At 33.9% G+C, this 18,109-nt stretch overlaps 1 pseudogene; it reads right to left on the bottom strand.

Moving 5' to 3' along the window:
• Window positions 1-14,747: 14,747 nt before the first annotated feature.
• Window positions 14,748-17,884, bottom strand: LOC135771748 (NLR family CARD domain-containing protein 3-like; annotated as a pseudogene).
• Window positions 17,885-18,109: the final 225 nt, after the last annotated feature.

Below are 18,109 nucleotides of genomic sequence, written 5' to 3'. Positions count from 1 at the left end.
AGCAAAAAATAGAAGTAATTGTAAAATAATTTTTTTCAGCCTAGATCATTTCTATGAGGTGTCCAGAACAACATACTAAAAGTCCTAAGAAATCCTAGTTGAGGAAATATGTTAATTTCTCATCAATCCGAAATGTGTGCCAATAAGGCCAGACTACAACCCCAATGGGGCTATTTTTTTTCCTTTACTCCTATCAAAATGAAACTTTACACAATGAAAGTACCCATGAAAAGTAATTTTTCTTGTATTACAAGTTGCTTTGAAAATTAAATTTAATATGCAAATGAGCTATACACTAATCGAATATGCCCAAAATACACCCAAAAGTAACTTTTTGGTATTACAAGTTTCTTTTGAAATGAATTTGAATATCCACATGAGCTTTACACTTATTTAATATGTCCTAATTTGCATAGGCAGAAACATTCATTCATATGTTTGATAAATATATCGGCCCAATGTTCATCCAATCATCCTGCTGCTTTCAAACTGGCCTCTAACCTGAAAACTGCCTGGCTTGGTAGTTCCTGCCAGCTGTATAACCCCCGCCGGTATAATCTTCTGGGTCATGGAGGAACACAAGCCTGAACAGAAGGGGAGGGTTGTGTTTTTTTGGGTGTGTTTTTGTTTTTAAATTTTTTTATGTTTTTTATCCAGCCTGGATCCTCAACCCCTTCTTTGTGGCTTTTGGTTCGGGCACCCCCATATCATTTCCTGGTTTGTTCTTTACTTGGTTCTTCCCCTCTGGGTTATATTCATCTGATAAAATTGCCTCACTAAAGCAATCTGAATTGCAGCACTAGCAAAATCTGTACAATTTAAATGCATGTTAAGTTAGAAAATAGATCAACACAGTAAATGCATTAACAAAACACAAGTAAAGGGTGATACCTTTTTTCTTAAGGTCACTAGTATAACAGCATAAATGTACCTGAGGTTTCCTTGCAGCATTGATATGGGTAAAAAAATTGCATTGCAAAATACATTCATTACAATGCAGTGCAATTGGCCATTTATTTTGTTGGGGCACTATTATGGGTCAGTGCTGAAACAATTTATATAAAATCCTCTTATGTTTCAGAATTGAAATGACATTTTTATTAAGAATGTGTAACTGATTGTTTTCCATACTTACATTTTAATCAGGAAACGAAAACACTACCGTATTATAGATTTTTATTTAAAAGCAACTAAATGATTTCAGACTTTTTCCATTCAAGATGATAAATTTTTCAGTAGGGATTGTTAATCACTGCTATGACAAAACACATTCGCACAGGTCTTAAAGGTACCAAATTGTGAAAAGCACTATATAAATAAAATTGAATTGAAAAAAAAATGTAGGTTAGGTTAGACGCCTGTCTAAAAGCAGCAGGATGATTGGATGAACATTGGGCCGATATATTTACAATACACATGAATGGTGTTTCTGTCTATGCAAATTAGGACATATTAAATAAGTTTAAAGCTCATGTGAATATTCAAATTCATTTCAAAAGAAACTTGTAATACCAAAAAGTTACTTTTGGATGTATTTTGGGCATATTCGATTAGTGTATAGCTCATTTGCATATTACATTTAATTTTCAAAGCAACTTGTAATACAAAAAAAATTACTTTTCATGGGTACTTTCATTGTGCAAAGTTTCATTTTGATAGGAGTAAAGGAAAAAAAAGCCCCATTGGGGTGTATTGTAGTCTGGCCTTATTGGCACACATTTCGGATTGATGAAAATTTAACACATTTCCTCAACTAGGATTTCTTAGGACTTTTAGTATGTTGTTCTGGAAATGATCTAGGCTGAAAAAAATTATTTTACAATTAGTCTGTCGTAAAACGCTATTTTGCCTGGACTATATAGTTAGCATAGTTTTATGTTTGTTTTATTTGTAGTAGGTCTCACCATAGTAAACATGGTATTTTATTTATAGTAAAACTATGGTAATATAAATATCAACTAATCTGCTAAAACATGCTTACTAAACTAATAAGACCATGGTTAATTTCTGGTTAATTTCTTTATGTTAATATTCTTTATGGTGATAAGTGTAAATGTTGCTTATAATGGATGTGAAATGAGAGTTTTGTGTCTTACTATATAAGCTAAATATATTACTCAGATTGTAATACTATGGTGTTTTCTTCAGAACTGTATATTATATATAGATAACTGTATATCTACTGATATGAACAAGAATATGAAATATGAATAATTCAAAATATGAAAGTGTGTTTATAAAAGCAGGGTAAATATGAATGTCCATGTATACCTATAGTACAGTAGTAACATCTGAAATATCAGTATGGTTGAAAACTTTACTTTTCAAGATAATTATCAGACATTAAACATTAAAAGATGTAAAGAAAACTCCGCCTTCACTGCCACCTACAAGACATTTGTGTTATTACAGTTATTCTTCAGTGTGTCATAGACAATAGAAACATTATTCACAGTTTCTTTATTTTCTCCACTGAAATCTAAAGTGTGTGTTGAATGTGCAGATGAATGAAATGTATAAGATAACTGATGGTGCTGTTCTCAGATCAGATGCAGGGACACTGAGAAACATCAGCACCAGCACATCCGGCCTGTATCAGGGCACTGCGTCAAACATCATAGGAAAGAGCACCTGTGTCCTTAACCTGCAGGTTGTAGCACGTAAGTGTGTACAGAGAGACATGTTCGATTTATTTATTTCATGTTTATATGGATGATTTATCAAAGCAGTTGGCTGCATGGTTGTGAATACTATTATCAATTATTTAATGTATGCTGATGATTTGGTGATTTTTAGTCCATATAGTTTTTGGTCTTTAACAGTTACTGAGGATTTGTTCTCAATACGGTTCTGATTTTGATATTACATATAATGCCAAAAAGAGCAATGTTATGATTGTTAGTAGAAACATTTCCTAACTTCTCTCTATCTGGGAATGTCCTGAATGTATGTAATGATGATAAATATTTATGGCACTATATAACTGATGACCTGTCTGATGATAGAGATATTTACAGACAGTTTTGTGCACTCAGGCTAATACATTGATTGGTAAATTTGGTATGTGCTCATGATCTGTGAAGACCACACTTTTTAGAGTATATTGTACCCCTATGTATACTGCCCATCTGTGGTGACGTTACAGTAAAAGAAACATACAGAGGTTTAATGTCTCATATAATGATTGAATGTGTTTGCTGCTGAAGGTGTCATGATAGAGGAGTGCAAGACAAATGTTTGTCAGTGCTGGTGTGCCAACCTGCGCTGCTATGATATGAAATCTCATGTATAAATGTATGTGTAGGTTATCAGACTCTTCTAACAGTATTATTTTAACATTGATGAATCTGGCACAGAGTTCAGTCAGGTTTTCTTCAAAGATGTGTAATCTTTGGTGTTTTAGTTTATATGCCCAGGTGAAAAAAAGTAGTATTTAATGTATTTAAAATATACTTAAAATTTAAGTAATATGTTTTTAGTACATTTGTATTCCCAACGTGCTTATTTAAAGTGTATTAAAAATATGTTAAATAGCTTTTAAATGTATTTCAAAAAAGTGTACTACAAGTACGTTGGTAAAAAATATATGCTTAATTACACTTTTTAAAAGTATGCTAAACTCAAGCATACTTTTAATTTATTTCTAAAAAGTGCACTAGAGTTCAGCTGGTAATAAATATATGTTTAATTACACTTTTTAAAAGTATGCTAAACTCAAGCATACTTTTAATGTATTTCTAAAAAGTGCACTAGAGGTACACTGGTAATAAATATATCTTTAATTACACTTTTTATAAGTATGCTAAACTCAAGCATACTTTTAATGTATTTCTAAAAAGTACACTAGAGGTACGCTGGTAATAATTATATCTTTAATTACACTTTTTAAAAGTATGCTAAACTCAAGCATACTTTTAATGTATTTCTAAAAAGTGCACTAGAGTTCAGCTGGTAATAAATATATCTTTAATTACACTTTTTATAAGTATGCTAAACTCAAGCATACTTTTAATGTATTTCTAAAAAGTACACTAGAGGTACGCTGGTAATAATTATATCTTTAATTACACTTTAAAAAAGTATGCTAAACTCAAGCATACTTTTAATGTATTTCTAAAAAGTGCACTAGAGGTACACTGGTAATAAATATATCTTTAATTACACTTTTTATAAGTATGCTAAACTCAAGCATACTTTTAATGTATTTCTAAAAAGTATACTAGAGGTACGCTGGTAATAATTATATCTTTAATTACACTTTAAAAAAGTATGCTAAACTCAAGCATACTTTTAATGTATTTCTAAAAAGTGCACTAGAGGTACACTGGTAATAAATATATTTTTAATTACACTTTTTATAAGTATGCTAAACTCAAGCATACTTTTAATGTATTTCTAAAAAGTATACTAGAGGTACGCTGGTAATAATTATATCTTTAATTACACTTTAAAAAAGTATGCTAAACTCAAGCATACTTTTAATGTATTTCTAAAAAGTACACTAGAGGTACACTGGTAATAATTATATCTTTAATTACACTTTAAAAAAGTATGCTAAACTCAAGCATACTTTTAATGTATTTCTAAAAAGTGCACTAGAGGTACACTGGTAATAAATATATCTTTAATTACACTTTTTATAAGTATGCTAAACTCAAGCATACTTTTAATGTATTTCTAAAAAGTATACTAGAGGTACGCTGGTAATAATTATATCTTTAATTACACTTTAAAAAAGTATGCTAAACTCAAGCATACTTTTAATGTATTTCTAAAAAGTGCACTAGAGGTACACTGGTAATAAATATATTTTTAATTACACTTTTTATAAGTATGCTAAACTCAAGCATACTTTTAATGTATTTCTAAAAAGTATACTAGAGGTACGCTGGTAATAATTATATCTTTAATTACACTTTAAAAAAGTATGCTAAACTCAAGCATACTTTTAATGTATTTCTAAAAAGTACACTAGAGGTACACTGGTAATAATTATATCTTTAATTACACTTTAAAAAAGTATGCTAAACTCAAGCATACTTTTAATGTATTTCTAAAAAGTGCACTAGAGGTACACTGGTAATAAATATATCTTTAATTACACTTTTTATAAGTATGCTAAACTCAAGCATACTTTTAATGTATTTCTAAAAAGTATACTAGAGGTACGCTGGTAATAAATATATTTTTAATTACACTTTAAAAAAGTATGCTAAACTCAAGCATACTTTTAATGTATTTCTAAAAAGTGCACTAGAGGTACACTGGTAATAAATATATTTTTAATTACACTTTTTACAAGTATGCTAAACTCAAGCATACTTTTAATGTATTTCTAAAAAGTACACTAGAGGTACGCTGGTAATAATTATATCTTTAATTACACTTTAAAAAAGTATGCTAAACTCAAGCATACTTTTAATGTATTTCTAAAAAGTGCACTAGAGGTACACTGGTAATAAATATAAAAAGTGTAATTAAAAATATAAGTATGCTAAACTCAAGCATACATTTAACGTATTTCTAAAAAGAGCACTAGAGGTACGCTGGGAAAAAATATATGTTTAATTACACATTTAAAAAAAAAGTATGTTAAACACAAGCATACTTTTACAGAAGTTTTAGTGTATTTAGAAAAAAAACATATATTTTTTTAAACATGTACATTAATTTTAATAGGCTACATTGCAATTTCAACATCATATCATTGAACTTGCATTATATATTGATTTTACAAAGTTAATCCACATAAATTTGTTAGTGTTTATATTCAAACAACACACGTGACGGACCTGACTAAACCTCATTGGTTCTTGGGATTCAGTACGTCACATTGGCTTCCTGATTCAGTTGTTCGATACACAACGTGCGTGATCGTTGGTAAATGTGGATTAAAAGTTGAAACTAAAACTGTTAAATTATATATAGTGATCATCAGAGGACTTGGCTGAAACAACGCGATTCACATGGATTACTTCGGCGATGTTTTTTATTGCTGTTGCGATTAACCTTTTGAAATGTGAGCAGTTTTTAAGTATCAAGTGGATCTGACATCGAGGGGAAATATACGTTTTTTGGATTTCATTAAAGTACATCGGTTTTTGTTTGAAGATGAATGAGAGAACATGAGGGTAAGTTAAGTGATGACAGATTTTTGCTTTTTATTTTTATTGAACTATTAAATAAGTAGAACATTTAGTATTACAGTATGTCTTAATTTTAACCCAGCTTCTTAAAGCGTGTATGTTGTGTGGCTTTTGGAACATAACGTTACATTTTTTTTGTGAGTAAAGTTAGGCATTTCATTTCTCTTGTTGTATTTCAGAAATCATAACAGCCTGTCTTTTTTTAGCACAGCGGCATTCAAATTGACCAATCAGAGCCGAGAATATCTAATAAGTCGAAGTAGAGATGAACAGATGAAGATACAGCCTGTAAAAATACTTATTCTTGGTGGTAAGTTTTTAGTTCTACAGTATTTGTATAACATTTAGATAACTTTTGTGTTTTTCTAATGCTAATGTTTATAGAGTAACTAAACCCTAAACCAACTTTTTTAGTTAATGATCTGTAAGAATGATGCTTTATTAGTGTAAGTTTTTTGACATTTGGATATAAAGTGTTTCAATACTACAATATATGTTGTAAAAACGTCTGAGTGCTGCCCTCTTCAGGTTGAACGGTGGCTACTGTCAGGGCTCGAAATTGCGAATATTTTGGTCGCATATGCGACCGAAATTTAATCTGTGCGACCTTAAAATATATTTGGGAGCATTTCTGCGACTGCCCATTTTGTTGTGGTGCGACTTGATTTAGATTGTGATGCTGCGTGCTGCTGTCCCAGGTTCAGTGTTCTCTCCAACGTTACATAACCAATCAAATTTCACCATTAATTTCTTACGTTTAATGAAGACCGCAGATTGGCTAATATGAGCGTCAGTCATTCCTTGTTGCCGTGCTACGTTGGTACGTGAAGCGCGAAAATAAGACGCACCGCGAGCATGACAAGAACAAGCCGACTACAGCCAATGTTACTACTGTAATTAATGACGATGATCCGGATTCAAATGCGACTCCACCACCGGAAAATAAGACTTGACGTTAAACCTTTCAGAGAGAGTGGCTTAAAGATTTCGAGTGTCTCCTCTATGAAAATGGCTCGATGTAACTTACTTTGCTTACTGTAAATCCTGTAAAACGGCGTTGGTGGCGGAATCAAAACATTTTAAGCGACAGACCTTGCTTAAACATGGCGAAAGTGCCAAAAACACAAATAGTGTCATGACAAATGTGTTCATTATTGATGGAGACACCGACCTGTCTGTCAAAGAGTGTTTGATAGTGTATGTGCGCATGCGCTGGTGAATGGACATCCGACAAACATCCTTGTGGTCCATGTTGATGTGGAACACGACAATGTTGATGGTATGTTTTTATAAAAAAATATATTTTTAAAAACCTATTTAGTAGTAATAGCATCCTGGTAATGCAGTTATCAATACCAATATTAGCCTTCTATATTAAGCCTTCTATATTAAGGTCACTTTTGTAAATGTCCCAATTAATCAGTGTTTTACGTGTTTGCTAGATTTTCTATTGTAATCTTAATCATTTTACCTGTAATCTGTAATTGGTAAATTATTATTGCTATACTATTTCAAAAGCAGTTGGGTATTAATTTAGGAATGCAGTAAAAAAAATAAAAAATAAAAGACCAAATTTAAATGCTGGCCATGGGATATGTAAAGCCTGGTGGTTGCATTTTATTTTAATAAAATAAATCTATTAACATATACATTGTAGTTGTGGTGCTTTTTAATTTTTGGATGGATGCGCCTAAATTTTTGCTGGTGCTCCTAACTCTTTAAAGTTGTGAGCACCAGTGCTACCAAAAAAAAGTTAATTTTGAGCCCTGTACTGCAGTTGAATTTTCCTATTGGATGTTGGACCGGACACTTTTAGACAACATTACAAACATGGGCGTCGGAACCATTATACGTGGGTGGGACAGGACCCACCCACTTTTTAAGACCAATGATAATGGACCCACCCACTTTTTCTCTAATTTAGCGCATTTGTCTGTTCACTTATCAAAGCGCTGTTAGTCCAAATCCATTCCACTAGAGCAGGGATCCCAAACCTTTGCTTTTTTTACACCGCGGACCCGTTTCAGCTTTTAAACATAATTCGCGGGGGTGAGTGGACGCTGAGTTGCTGTTCGAACATAGTGCTGAAAAACCTCCTTTGCCAAATGTTTTAAACAGAAGTAAATGTCAAACAACCATGCATTAGGAAAATTAATAACTGCTTTATTTATAGTATATTTTCTATAGACGTGTAAAACCATATTATAGCGGATTGTTTTACTTTCATTGTTTCACGAGTTTGCCTGCCCATTTAGTCTTAATAATTAACGGTAAACGAACTTAGCTTGGTGTTCTTAAAGGCAGGTCAAACCTTAGGTCGGACTCGAGCCCCAAGTTCAAGACACAGAAGAAAAAAAGAGGAGATGATGAGGAGAGATGCCAGAAGAATTGCGTCTGTCGCGGAGGCACAGAGACTCCCGTTTTGCTTTTAATGATAATTAACACAGCACTAAATGTGATTCCTTTCAAACGTTAAAAGTGTAGGCTACTTGTTAAAATATTATTACTGCTGTAAAATAGTTTACTTTGATTATGGTCCCACGATCGCTGGATAATTTTCAAGTTTTTTTTTTACAGAAGCCTGCAATTACTTTTCATTTGCGACATAAACGTCCTCACGTATTGTTATTATTTGCGAGGTACATTTGCAGAATTCATAAAGTCATACCTCTGTTTAATCGATTGTGTTTTAGAAGTACACATGCTCAAACTCTTATGACAGCATTGTTTCCTGACGGATACCATAAAATAAAGTGATCTCATTTCCAGAATCTCACATTTTATTTCTCTAAGAGAGAGAAAGAGAAATTGGGTATAACAAATAAAAAAGGTATACAAAAGTTGTATCAGTTTACCTTCATTCGTTTTTCTTACCTTTTATTTCCTCAAAATAAAAAATAAACATTGTAGCCTACTGTCAGCAGAGTAGAGAAAAAAAATGACACAGAGAAAGATAAATGAAACATGACATCTGTCATTATTTGCAAAATATTTAAAGGGCTATTACCAGAATTTCGACCGTAATAGGCTACTGTCTTTAATTTAATAAACGCAAATGTTCAGGCTAATTAAAAGAAAACATGAAAATGTCATCTATTGCAGTAAATGTATTTTTCGGGGGGGGGGGGGGGGTTATGTGGGGACCCACCCACTTTTCATTTGCTTCCGACGCCCATGCTTCAACCATTTCCTCTGGTTACACGGATAGACTAATTATTTAACCCTAACTAAGTTGTGGGTAATTGTAATGATTATTCGAGGACTATATAAGTCAGGACCTCTGGTGCGGTTAAGTTTAATTATTTAACCCTAACTAAGTTGAGGGTAATTGTAATGATTATTCGAGGGCTATATAAGTCAGGACCTCTGGTGTGGTTGAGTTTATGGTTCAGAACCCGCACAACGGCCGGTGTGGGCTGATATGATATTGGTAATCGAATGAATGAGTCCAATGTTAACATGAGTAAATAGAATGGTCAAATGTTTATCCAAATTCCAAAATTGCATCAATTTGATTCATATTACAATACGTTTTATATCTTTGGAGTCAGATTATAAAGTTGCGTAATGTTAAAACCGGAAGCACCGGAGAAGACTGAATGCGCTATAAACAGGCCATACCGTTTGGATTCCGTCGTTGGGCCAAACGGATGGATGGGGTCACAATTTTCCCCCTTACAAAGTGGTGATTCCCGGGACGTGATATTCAACCAGTGAGAAAATCTTATCAAAATGTACAAAGTACGACTGATTCGATCCCTGGAGAATAAGAGTCTTTTCATGGAGCTAAAGGTTTGAACTTCTTCTATTTCTTCAGCTGATGTGGTAAGTCAATCTTTTCTTTGCCTTTTAAAAATGTTTAAGGCAATGTTTTAAACATCCCACATTTATGAAATAGGTTGTAAATATACCTAATGTTAGACTGGAAATCAAATCCGGTGGGGCCTTTAAGAATGAAATGAAACCACATTATTAGGAAATGCTGTGTGATGTTAAATGAAGAATGAATTGCTTTGCTCTGTTAAGATCTTTTGTTAACATGCCTACGGAAAACAAAAGATTGTCTTACATCGGAGTTAAATCATCCAAAATTTGCTCTGATCCTCAAACAAGGAAAACATCTAGAATCTAAATTTAAATCACCAAATTCTACACAATTGTTTATGTTGTGACAGTAAATGCACAACCTGGAAAGAGAGCTAAAAAACATTAACAATTGAAAAATGATGTTGGATGATTTAAGCTACAATGCAATGAATGTGTTTGCATGTGAAAGGAGGACTTGGACAATTGAGACTTGAAAAGCACACAGATAGTAAGGTTTTTAAATACTGCATTTGTATGGAGATGTGATGTTTGACAATCAAGAGTATCTATCTGTCTGCAGATCTACCATTTGTATGGATATGTGATGTTTGACAATCAAGGGTAGCTCTCCGGGGAGTCTACTGTATTCAAGGTTGTGAGTGAGCCTTCTAAAAGATCACTCTGGACTGAATGAGGATGAAATCAGAAAGTCATATTACAATTACAAACTTCTAATTCAACGTATTCCTCCATTGATGAGATACAATTAAACAAAATCTAAAATTGTTGCAGGAAAATTTAATGTTGTTCTAGGCCAATAAAACACAAATGGTCCTATCTCTCACTGTGAGACACCAAACTGAGATGAAAGGGCTTACCCCCCACTCAGATAACGGGCTATCCATTGTTCCCAAGAGAGAACATTGTTTTAAGAGAGACATTTGTCTGTAACCATATTTTTCCTTCTGTAAATCTAAGTGTTCTTTAAGAACTTGATCACCAGGACTGTTAAAAGTTCTTGGCTTAGTCTTTCCCTATGAGTCTGTGAAAATTGTCCAAAGACAGTTTTGTACAGCTTTATAGAGATGTATAAGGCCACACAACTTTTAGTCTTGAAACTGTTGTAGGAATACATTAGCATGAACCAATGAAAAACTGTGCCTCACACCAGTCCGTCCAGGGCTGACACCTTTTCACATTCAAATACATTGATACAGTAACATCTTGCAAATTACAAACACCAGCCTGGTGTTCCTTAAAAGAGATCAGTAATGAAAGTATTTTAATTCATACTAAGCAAGATCGTTGAAAAGGTTGTTTTCAATCAGCTGAACAAATTCTTAAACTCAAATGGCTATCTGGACAACTTTCAATCTGGTTTCCGTCAGCATCACAGCACAGAGACAGTGCTCATAAAGATAATAAATGATATTCGCTTAAACTCTGATTCAGGTAAAATATCAGTGCTGGTGCTACTAGATCTTAGTGCTGCCTTTGACACAGTAGATCACACCATACTCTTACATAGACTGGAAAACTGGGTAGGACTTTCTGGGATGGTTCTCAAATGGTTTAAAACATACCTACAAGGAAGAGGTTACTATGTGAACATAGGTAACCATAAATCTGAGTGGACATCCATGACATGTGGAGTCCCACAGGGTTCAATTCTTGCACCGCTTCTGTTTAATTTGTATATGCTCCCACTTGGTCAAATAATGAAAAAGAACCAAATTGCTTACCACAGCTATGCAGATGACACCCAGATATACTTAGCCCTGTCACCCAATGACTACAGCCCCATTGACTCTCTATGTAAATGCATTGATGAAATTAACTGTTGGATGCGTCAAAACTTCCTCCAGTTAAACAAAGACAAAACCGAAGTCATTGTATTTGGAAATAAAGATGAAACTCTCAAAGTTAACACATACCTTGACTCTAGGGGTCTAAAGACACAAAATAAAGTCAGAAATCTTGGTGTAATTTTAGAGTCTGACCTTAATTTCAGTAGTCACGTGAAAGCGATAAGCAAATCAGCTTACTACCATCTCAGAAATATTGCCAGAATTAGATGTTTTGTCTCAAGACAGGACTTAGAGAAACTTGTTCATGCTTTCATCACCAGCAGGGTGGATTACTGCAATGGACTCCTTACGGGGATCCCCAAAAAGACCATTAGACAGCTGCAGCTCATACAGAACGCTGCTGCCAGAATTCTGACCAGAACCAAAAAATCTGAGCACATCACTCCAGTCCTCAGGTCCTTACACTGGCTTCCTGTTACATTTAGAATAGATTTTAAAGTATTGTTACTCGTTTATAAATCACTTCATGGCTTAGGACCCAAATACATGACAGATATGCTAACTGAATATAAACCTAACAGATTACTCAGATCATTAGGATCCGGTCAGTTAGAAATACCAAGGGTTCACTCAAAACAAGGTGCGTCAGCATTTAGCTTTTATGCCACCTCTAGCTGGAATCAACTTCCAGAAGAGATCAGATGTGCTTCAACAGTAAACACTTTTAAATCTAGATTAAAAACACATCTGTTTAACTCTGCATTTACTGAATGAGCACTGTGCTGCTTCACACTGACTGCACCTTTAACTCAAGTCACTTTTACTCCTGTTTTATTCTTTTTAACATTTTAAACTGTTTTATTAAAATCACATTTATTTTCTTTAATTGTTATTTTAAATTCTCATGTATCATTGTCTTTATTGTGATCTTAACGTGTAAATCTTATTTTTACTTTTTCTTTTTCTTTTTTATATATTGTTTTCTCATTTCTGTGTAAAGCACTTTGAATGACCTCTGTGTATGAAATGTGCTATACAAATAAACTTGCCTTGCCTTGCCTATACTATTTTAATGTAATATAATCTATATTGTGATCAAGTTGCAATATACATTATATTATAATGGCCAAACAGGCCTCAGATGGTAAAATGTGGTGCATTAAATGTACTATGGAATAACTTGCACAGGCCAAACCCACAGAATTGGTCCACTATGCAGTGTCAAAAGGGCGGAATGTGCTGTCACATGTTGCCATGTTTTAACACTTAAATATTACATGACACTTGTAATAGTAAACCAAACCCCTTTAACTGGAAATCACTAACCCATTTTTAATCCAATACAGATTGGGCACATGCTTGTGTGGCTTTAACAGCCAGTTAGCATGTGTTTAACATTCTCATTGCAGTGATCCGTTTACATTTTCTGATTTGTAATTGATCGTAAGGCATTGATATTTCTATAGAACACATTCTAGTTGTTTGTTTCGTATGTGTTTCTATGTTGAAGGATTTGTCTCCTATGTGGTAAACTCTGCTATTCCCTGTATAGCTGCAGTCAGACCCTATAGAGGAGCACAAAAATGCCATGTGGCTACATTGTGTTATAATTGCATTAATGAAAATGTTTTACCTCACAACAGGATCCAGTAGCACTTTTACCATGTTTCCTAACTAAAAACACTGGTGTTGGAAGACTTATTGAGCCAGATTACAACCTCATACCGACAATATCGAACTGGCTCCCTGTTTTAACAACAGGACTAAATTTGCATCACAATTTATACTCCTCACCTTTGTTGCAGCATGGTATTCACACATAGCCTCAGTTAAATTCAATCACATAGCGAACACTCACTTACCAAGAATTAGTCATTATTTCAAACTGTCTGAATTTAAGCATCTGTTTTGAGTTTTCTTTTCAGAAGTTTGATCAGTTTAATGTCTACTGAAATCGTGATAAAGAGCAATTTTCTAAGTTTAATACTATTATCTTTGACATTTAATTTGCTCTGTATGTAAGACATTTAAAACTATCATGTTTATCACCACGCACCACACAACATATTCCAAACTGAACACTACACTTAAAACCAACATTCTCCTGTTACACCAACAGAGCCATCTAATCTAACAAATATGCTAAAGTGATATCATTCACACCCATATTAGCAAAACTACAACACTCATAAGAAACTTACATGGCAAAGTCACACTTTGATGATTATGTTTTTAATTGCAATAACAAACTTACTGTCTTAATCTCAAATCGATAATCTGACTGTTGTTGTCATCATTACACTTATATAAACTTTTGTATTCTTTCTGATGAGGAGGATTCGGCATTGATTAAATCATATTCAAAGACATTGACTGGAGTCTGTCAGGTTGAACACATGATCTTATGTCCTCAAGTGTTTGTGTTCATAATGGACAAAATGTTGTGTGACTCTTGAGTGTTTGTCTTCTGTGGACACCCGGTGAGGATAAATGTCTTGTGTGTGTTGTCTGTAGATAATGTATGTAGATGTAGCTCGGCTATGCAACTTAAGTCAGTCAGGTGTGTAGTGGAAATCTACCACCATAATATTTTAATTGTAGTTGAATTTTAATGTAATTTTCATTTTAAGATTTTAGCTCTGTTTTATCTTCACAGGTTGTGATGTGATGAAACGCTATAGTACTTTGATGACGTATCAATGTCTCATAATAATTTATAAGCAGTTGTAGCCTAGTGTATGAGAGTTGGCCTTGTAACTCGAGAGTTCCCGTTTGTGTGTGTGGTGTGTTAATAATTTGCAGTGTGTGGGTTTACTACTCATTAGGATGGGTTAAATGCAGAGGTCATATTTTGAGTATGCATCGGAAACTTAACAAGCTTGTCACTTTCACTTTCATAAGAGTGCTGATTTATCTGCTTACTAATCAGATCTTTCATTGACTTTAAATATCCTTTACATTTTAGTGTGTTTCTTTTTCATATGTTTAACTAAGCCTCAGTACATGTGTGACTATCAGAGAGATGATCTTACTGCAGTATCTCCAGTTTACAGTCAGGATTCTTCAGTACATCAGAGATCAGCTTCACTCCTGAATCTCTTAGTATATAATTATCAGACAGATTCAGATGTGTCAGGTGTGATGGGTTTGATCTCAGAGCTGAAGTCAGAGCAACACAACCTTCATGTGTGATATTACAACTCCTCAACCTGTAGAGAACAGAGACACACAGTTTGTTCACACACAGATCAAATCTACAGTGAGTTGAATTTGTTTCTCTTCCTGTCATCATTTAGTGTTAATGGACAGTTTCATTTTAGTTTCATTTATGTGTGTTTGTGTTTTATTGAAACACATTAGTGAGATTTTAAAGTAAATTAACTGTTTATCAGATGTTATAACATTTAATCTTATGTTTCTCTTTCTGAATGATGTTTGGTTTTATCCCCAAACATACCTCACTTTTAATGTTTTATTTATCAAAATATGTGACTTACAGTAAGAGTTAGTGTTGTGATGAATGTTAAATGAAACTTCAGCATCAAATACATTACTGAGATTAAAATACTATAAATCCCTTACAGATGTTATTATCTCTCTACAGTCTTACTATAATCTATATGTGATTTCTGTCTGAGCATCAGATTAAAATCTTACTCCAGTGTCTTCAGTTTACAGACAGGATTCTTCAGTACATCAGAGATCAGCTTCGCTCCTGAATCTCTTAGTTCATTATAAGACAGATTCAGATGTGTCAGGTGTGATGGGTTTGATCTCAGAGCTGAAGTCAGAGCAACACAACCTTCATATGTGATACTACAACTCCTCAACCTGTAGAGAACAGAGACACACCGTTTGTTCACACACAGATCAAATCTACAAAATGAGTTGAATTTGTTTCTCTTTTTGTCATCATTTAGTGTTTATGGACATTTTAATTTTAGATTAATTTATATGTGTTTGTGTTTCATTGAAACACATCACTAAGATTTTAAATTAAATTAACTGTATCAATTTATGTTTATATCAACTCCGTGATTTTTTTTCTTGTATTTACAATTTTTTTTTTAAATGAGATTCCTCTTATCAGACATCACAATAGTCTTTTATATTTTTTTACTTTTTTCTCAAAATTCAATTTTAATGTTTTGTGACTTTAAATGCTGCAGGCTAATAAATGTTGGATGAAATCAACTTCATTTACATTTTTGTTTAACAATTTTAAATATAGTTTGATAACATCAGATCAAAATCTTACTCCAGTTTCTTCAGTTTACATTCAGGATTCTTCAGTACATCAGAGATCAGCTTCACCCCTGAATCTCTTAGTTTATTCTCAGACAGATTCAGATGTGTCAGGTGTGATGGGTTTGATCTCAGAGCTGAAGTCAGAGCAACACAACCTTCATCTGTGATATCACACTTACACAACCTGTAATAGTGTAAATGATAAACACGGTCAAAGAACATGAAATGAAACTGTAATTAAAAAAATGAATCTCTCATCGACTCTTTACTCATATCTAAGTGTAATAACTGGAATCAGAGGTTAAGCCCCAAATAAACTATGATTTCAAACTCTTCACATACTATTTGTTTGATTTGTATGGTATTAAACATAAAAGCTAATAATTGATTGATTTATATGCAACATAAGGAAAATAAAAACCCTTGACAATCTTTTGTTAGGAATGATTCTCTTAAAGTACGAATTTAAAATAAAATAATAAAATGATGAAATTAATTGTAATAATATGTTAACAGTCCTCTGATTGTTGTTAGTTTTACTTACTGAAGTTTTCTGGTTTCTTTAATCACAGGTTGCAGTTTCACAAGAACAACTTCTGTTGTATTTACACCTCCAATAAATGATTTTAAATTAAGTTCATCCAAATGCTGCTTAGATGTCAACAACACAAAAACTAAAGCTGCCCATTGTGAAGAGGAGAGTTTGGTCTTTCCCACTGATGCAGATTTCACATAATCTTGAATCTCCTGCAGCAGTGAATCATCACCGAGTTCATTCAGACAGTGAATCAGATTGATGGATTTCTCTGTAGACAGATTCTCATTCATCTTCTGTTTAATGTACTCAACAGTTTTCTCTTTCTTGTAGGAGCATCTTCTCATCTGTGTCAGTAGATCCTGTAAGAGAATCTGATTGGACTCTAGAGAAAGACCCAGAAGAAAACGCAGGAAAAGATCCAGATGTCCATTCTTACTCTGTAAAGATTCATCTACAGCCCGATGATGCAAATTGATTAATAAATAATCTTTTAATGATGTATGTCTAATTTTGCCCAAAAAATTATCAGAAAACTGATTTTCACCAAATACATATCTGTTGGAGTTTGTGAAGGAGATGTGAGCATAAAGAGCTGCTAGATGTTCCTGGATGCTCAGATGAACAAAACAGTAAACCTTCCCCTGATACAAACCAAACTCCTCTCTGAAGATCTGAGTACACAATCCTGAGTACACTGATGCTTCTGCTACATCAATGTCACACTATCTCAGGTCTTCATCATAGAAGATCAGATTGCCTTTCACAAGCTGCTCAAAAGCCAGTTTCCCCAGTTTGAAGATCATCTCTTCATCTTTCACTTTCTTCTCATAGTCCTTCTGATGTTTGATGTTTGTCTGAATGATCAGGAAGTGTGTGTACATTTGAGTGAGAGTCTTGGGGATCTCTCTTCTCTCTGCTTCACTCAACATTCTCTCTAGAACAGTGACTGAAATCCAGCAGAACACTGGGATGTGACACATGATGTAGAGACTCCTGGATGACTTCAGGTGTGAGATGATTTGATCAGACAGACTCTCATCAATGATTCTCTTCCTGAAGTATTCCTCCTTCTGTGGATCACTGAAGCCTCGTACTTCTGTGACTCGATCAACACACTCAGAGGGGATGAGATCAGCTGCTGCTGGTCTGGAGGTGATCCAGATGAGAGCAGAGGGAAACAGATTCCCCTTGATGAGGTTTGTCAGCATCATGTCCACTGAGGTTGATTCACTTACATCACACAACCTCACACTGCTGTGAAAATCCAGAGAAAGACGACACTCATCCAAACCATCAAAGATGAACAACACTTTATATTCATCACTGAAGATTTCCATTTCTTTTGTTTGTGGGAAGAAAAGATGAAGACGATCTAAAAGACTGGTGCTGCGTCCGAAACCGCCTACTACATACTATATAGTACGCGAAAAGCAGTAGGCGAGGCGAGTAGTATGTCCGAATACATAGTATTCGAAAAACAGTATGCGAAAGTACCCGGATGACCTACTACTTCCGGTTAGATTTAGCAGTGTGCATACGATGGACGCTTCACTATCCCATGA

This window comes from Paramisgurnus dabryanus, chromosome 8 (assembly GCF_030506205.2).
Source record: "Paramisgurnus dabryanus chromosome 8, PD_genome_1.1, whole genome shotgun sequence".
In the NCBI taxonomy this organism is placed as follows: Eukaryota; Metazoa; Chordata; class Actinopteri; order Cypriniformes; family Cobitidae; genus Paramisgurnus; species Paramisgurnus dabryanus.
This window is presented reverse-complemented; position numbering and strand designations above follow the sequence as displayed.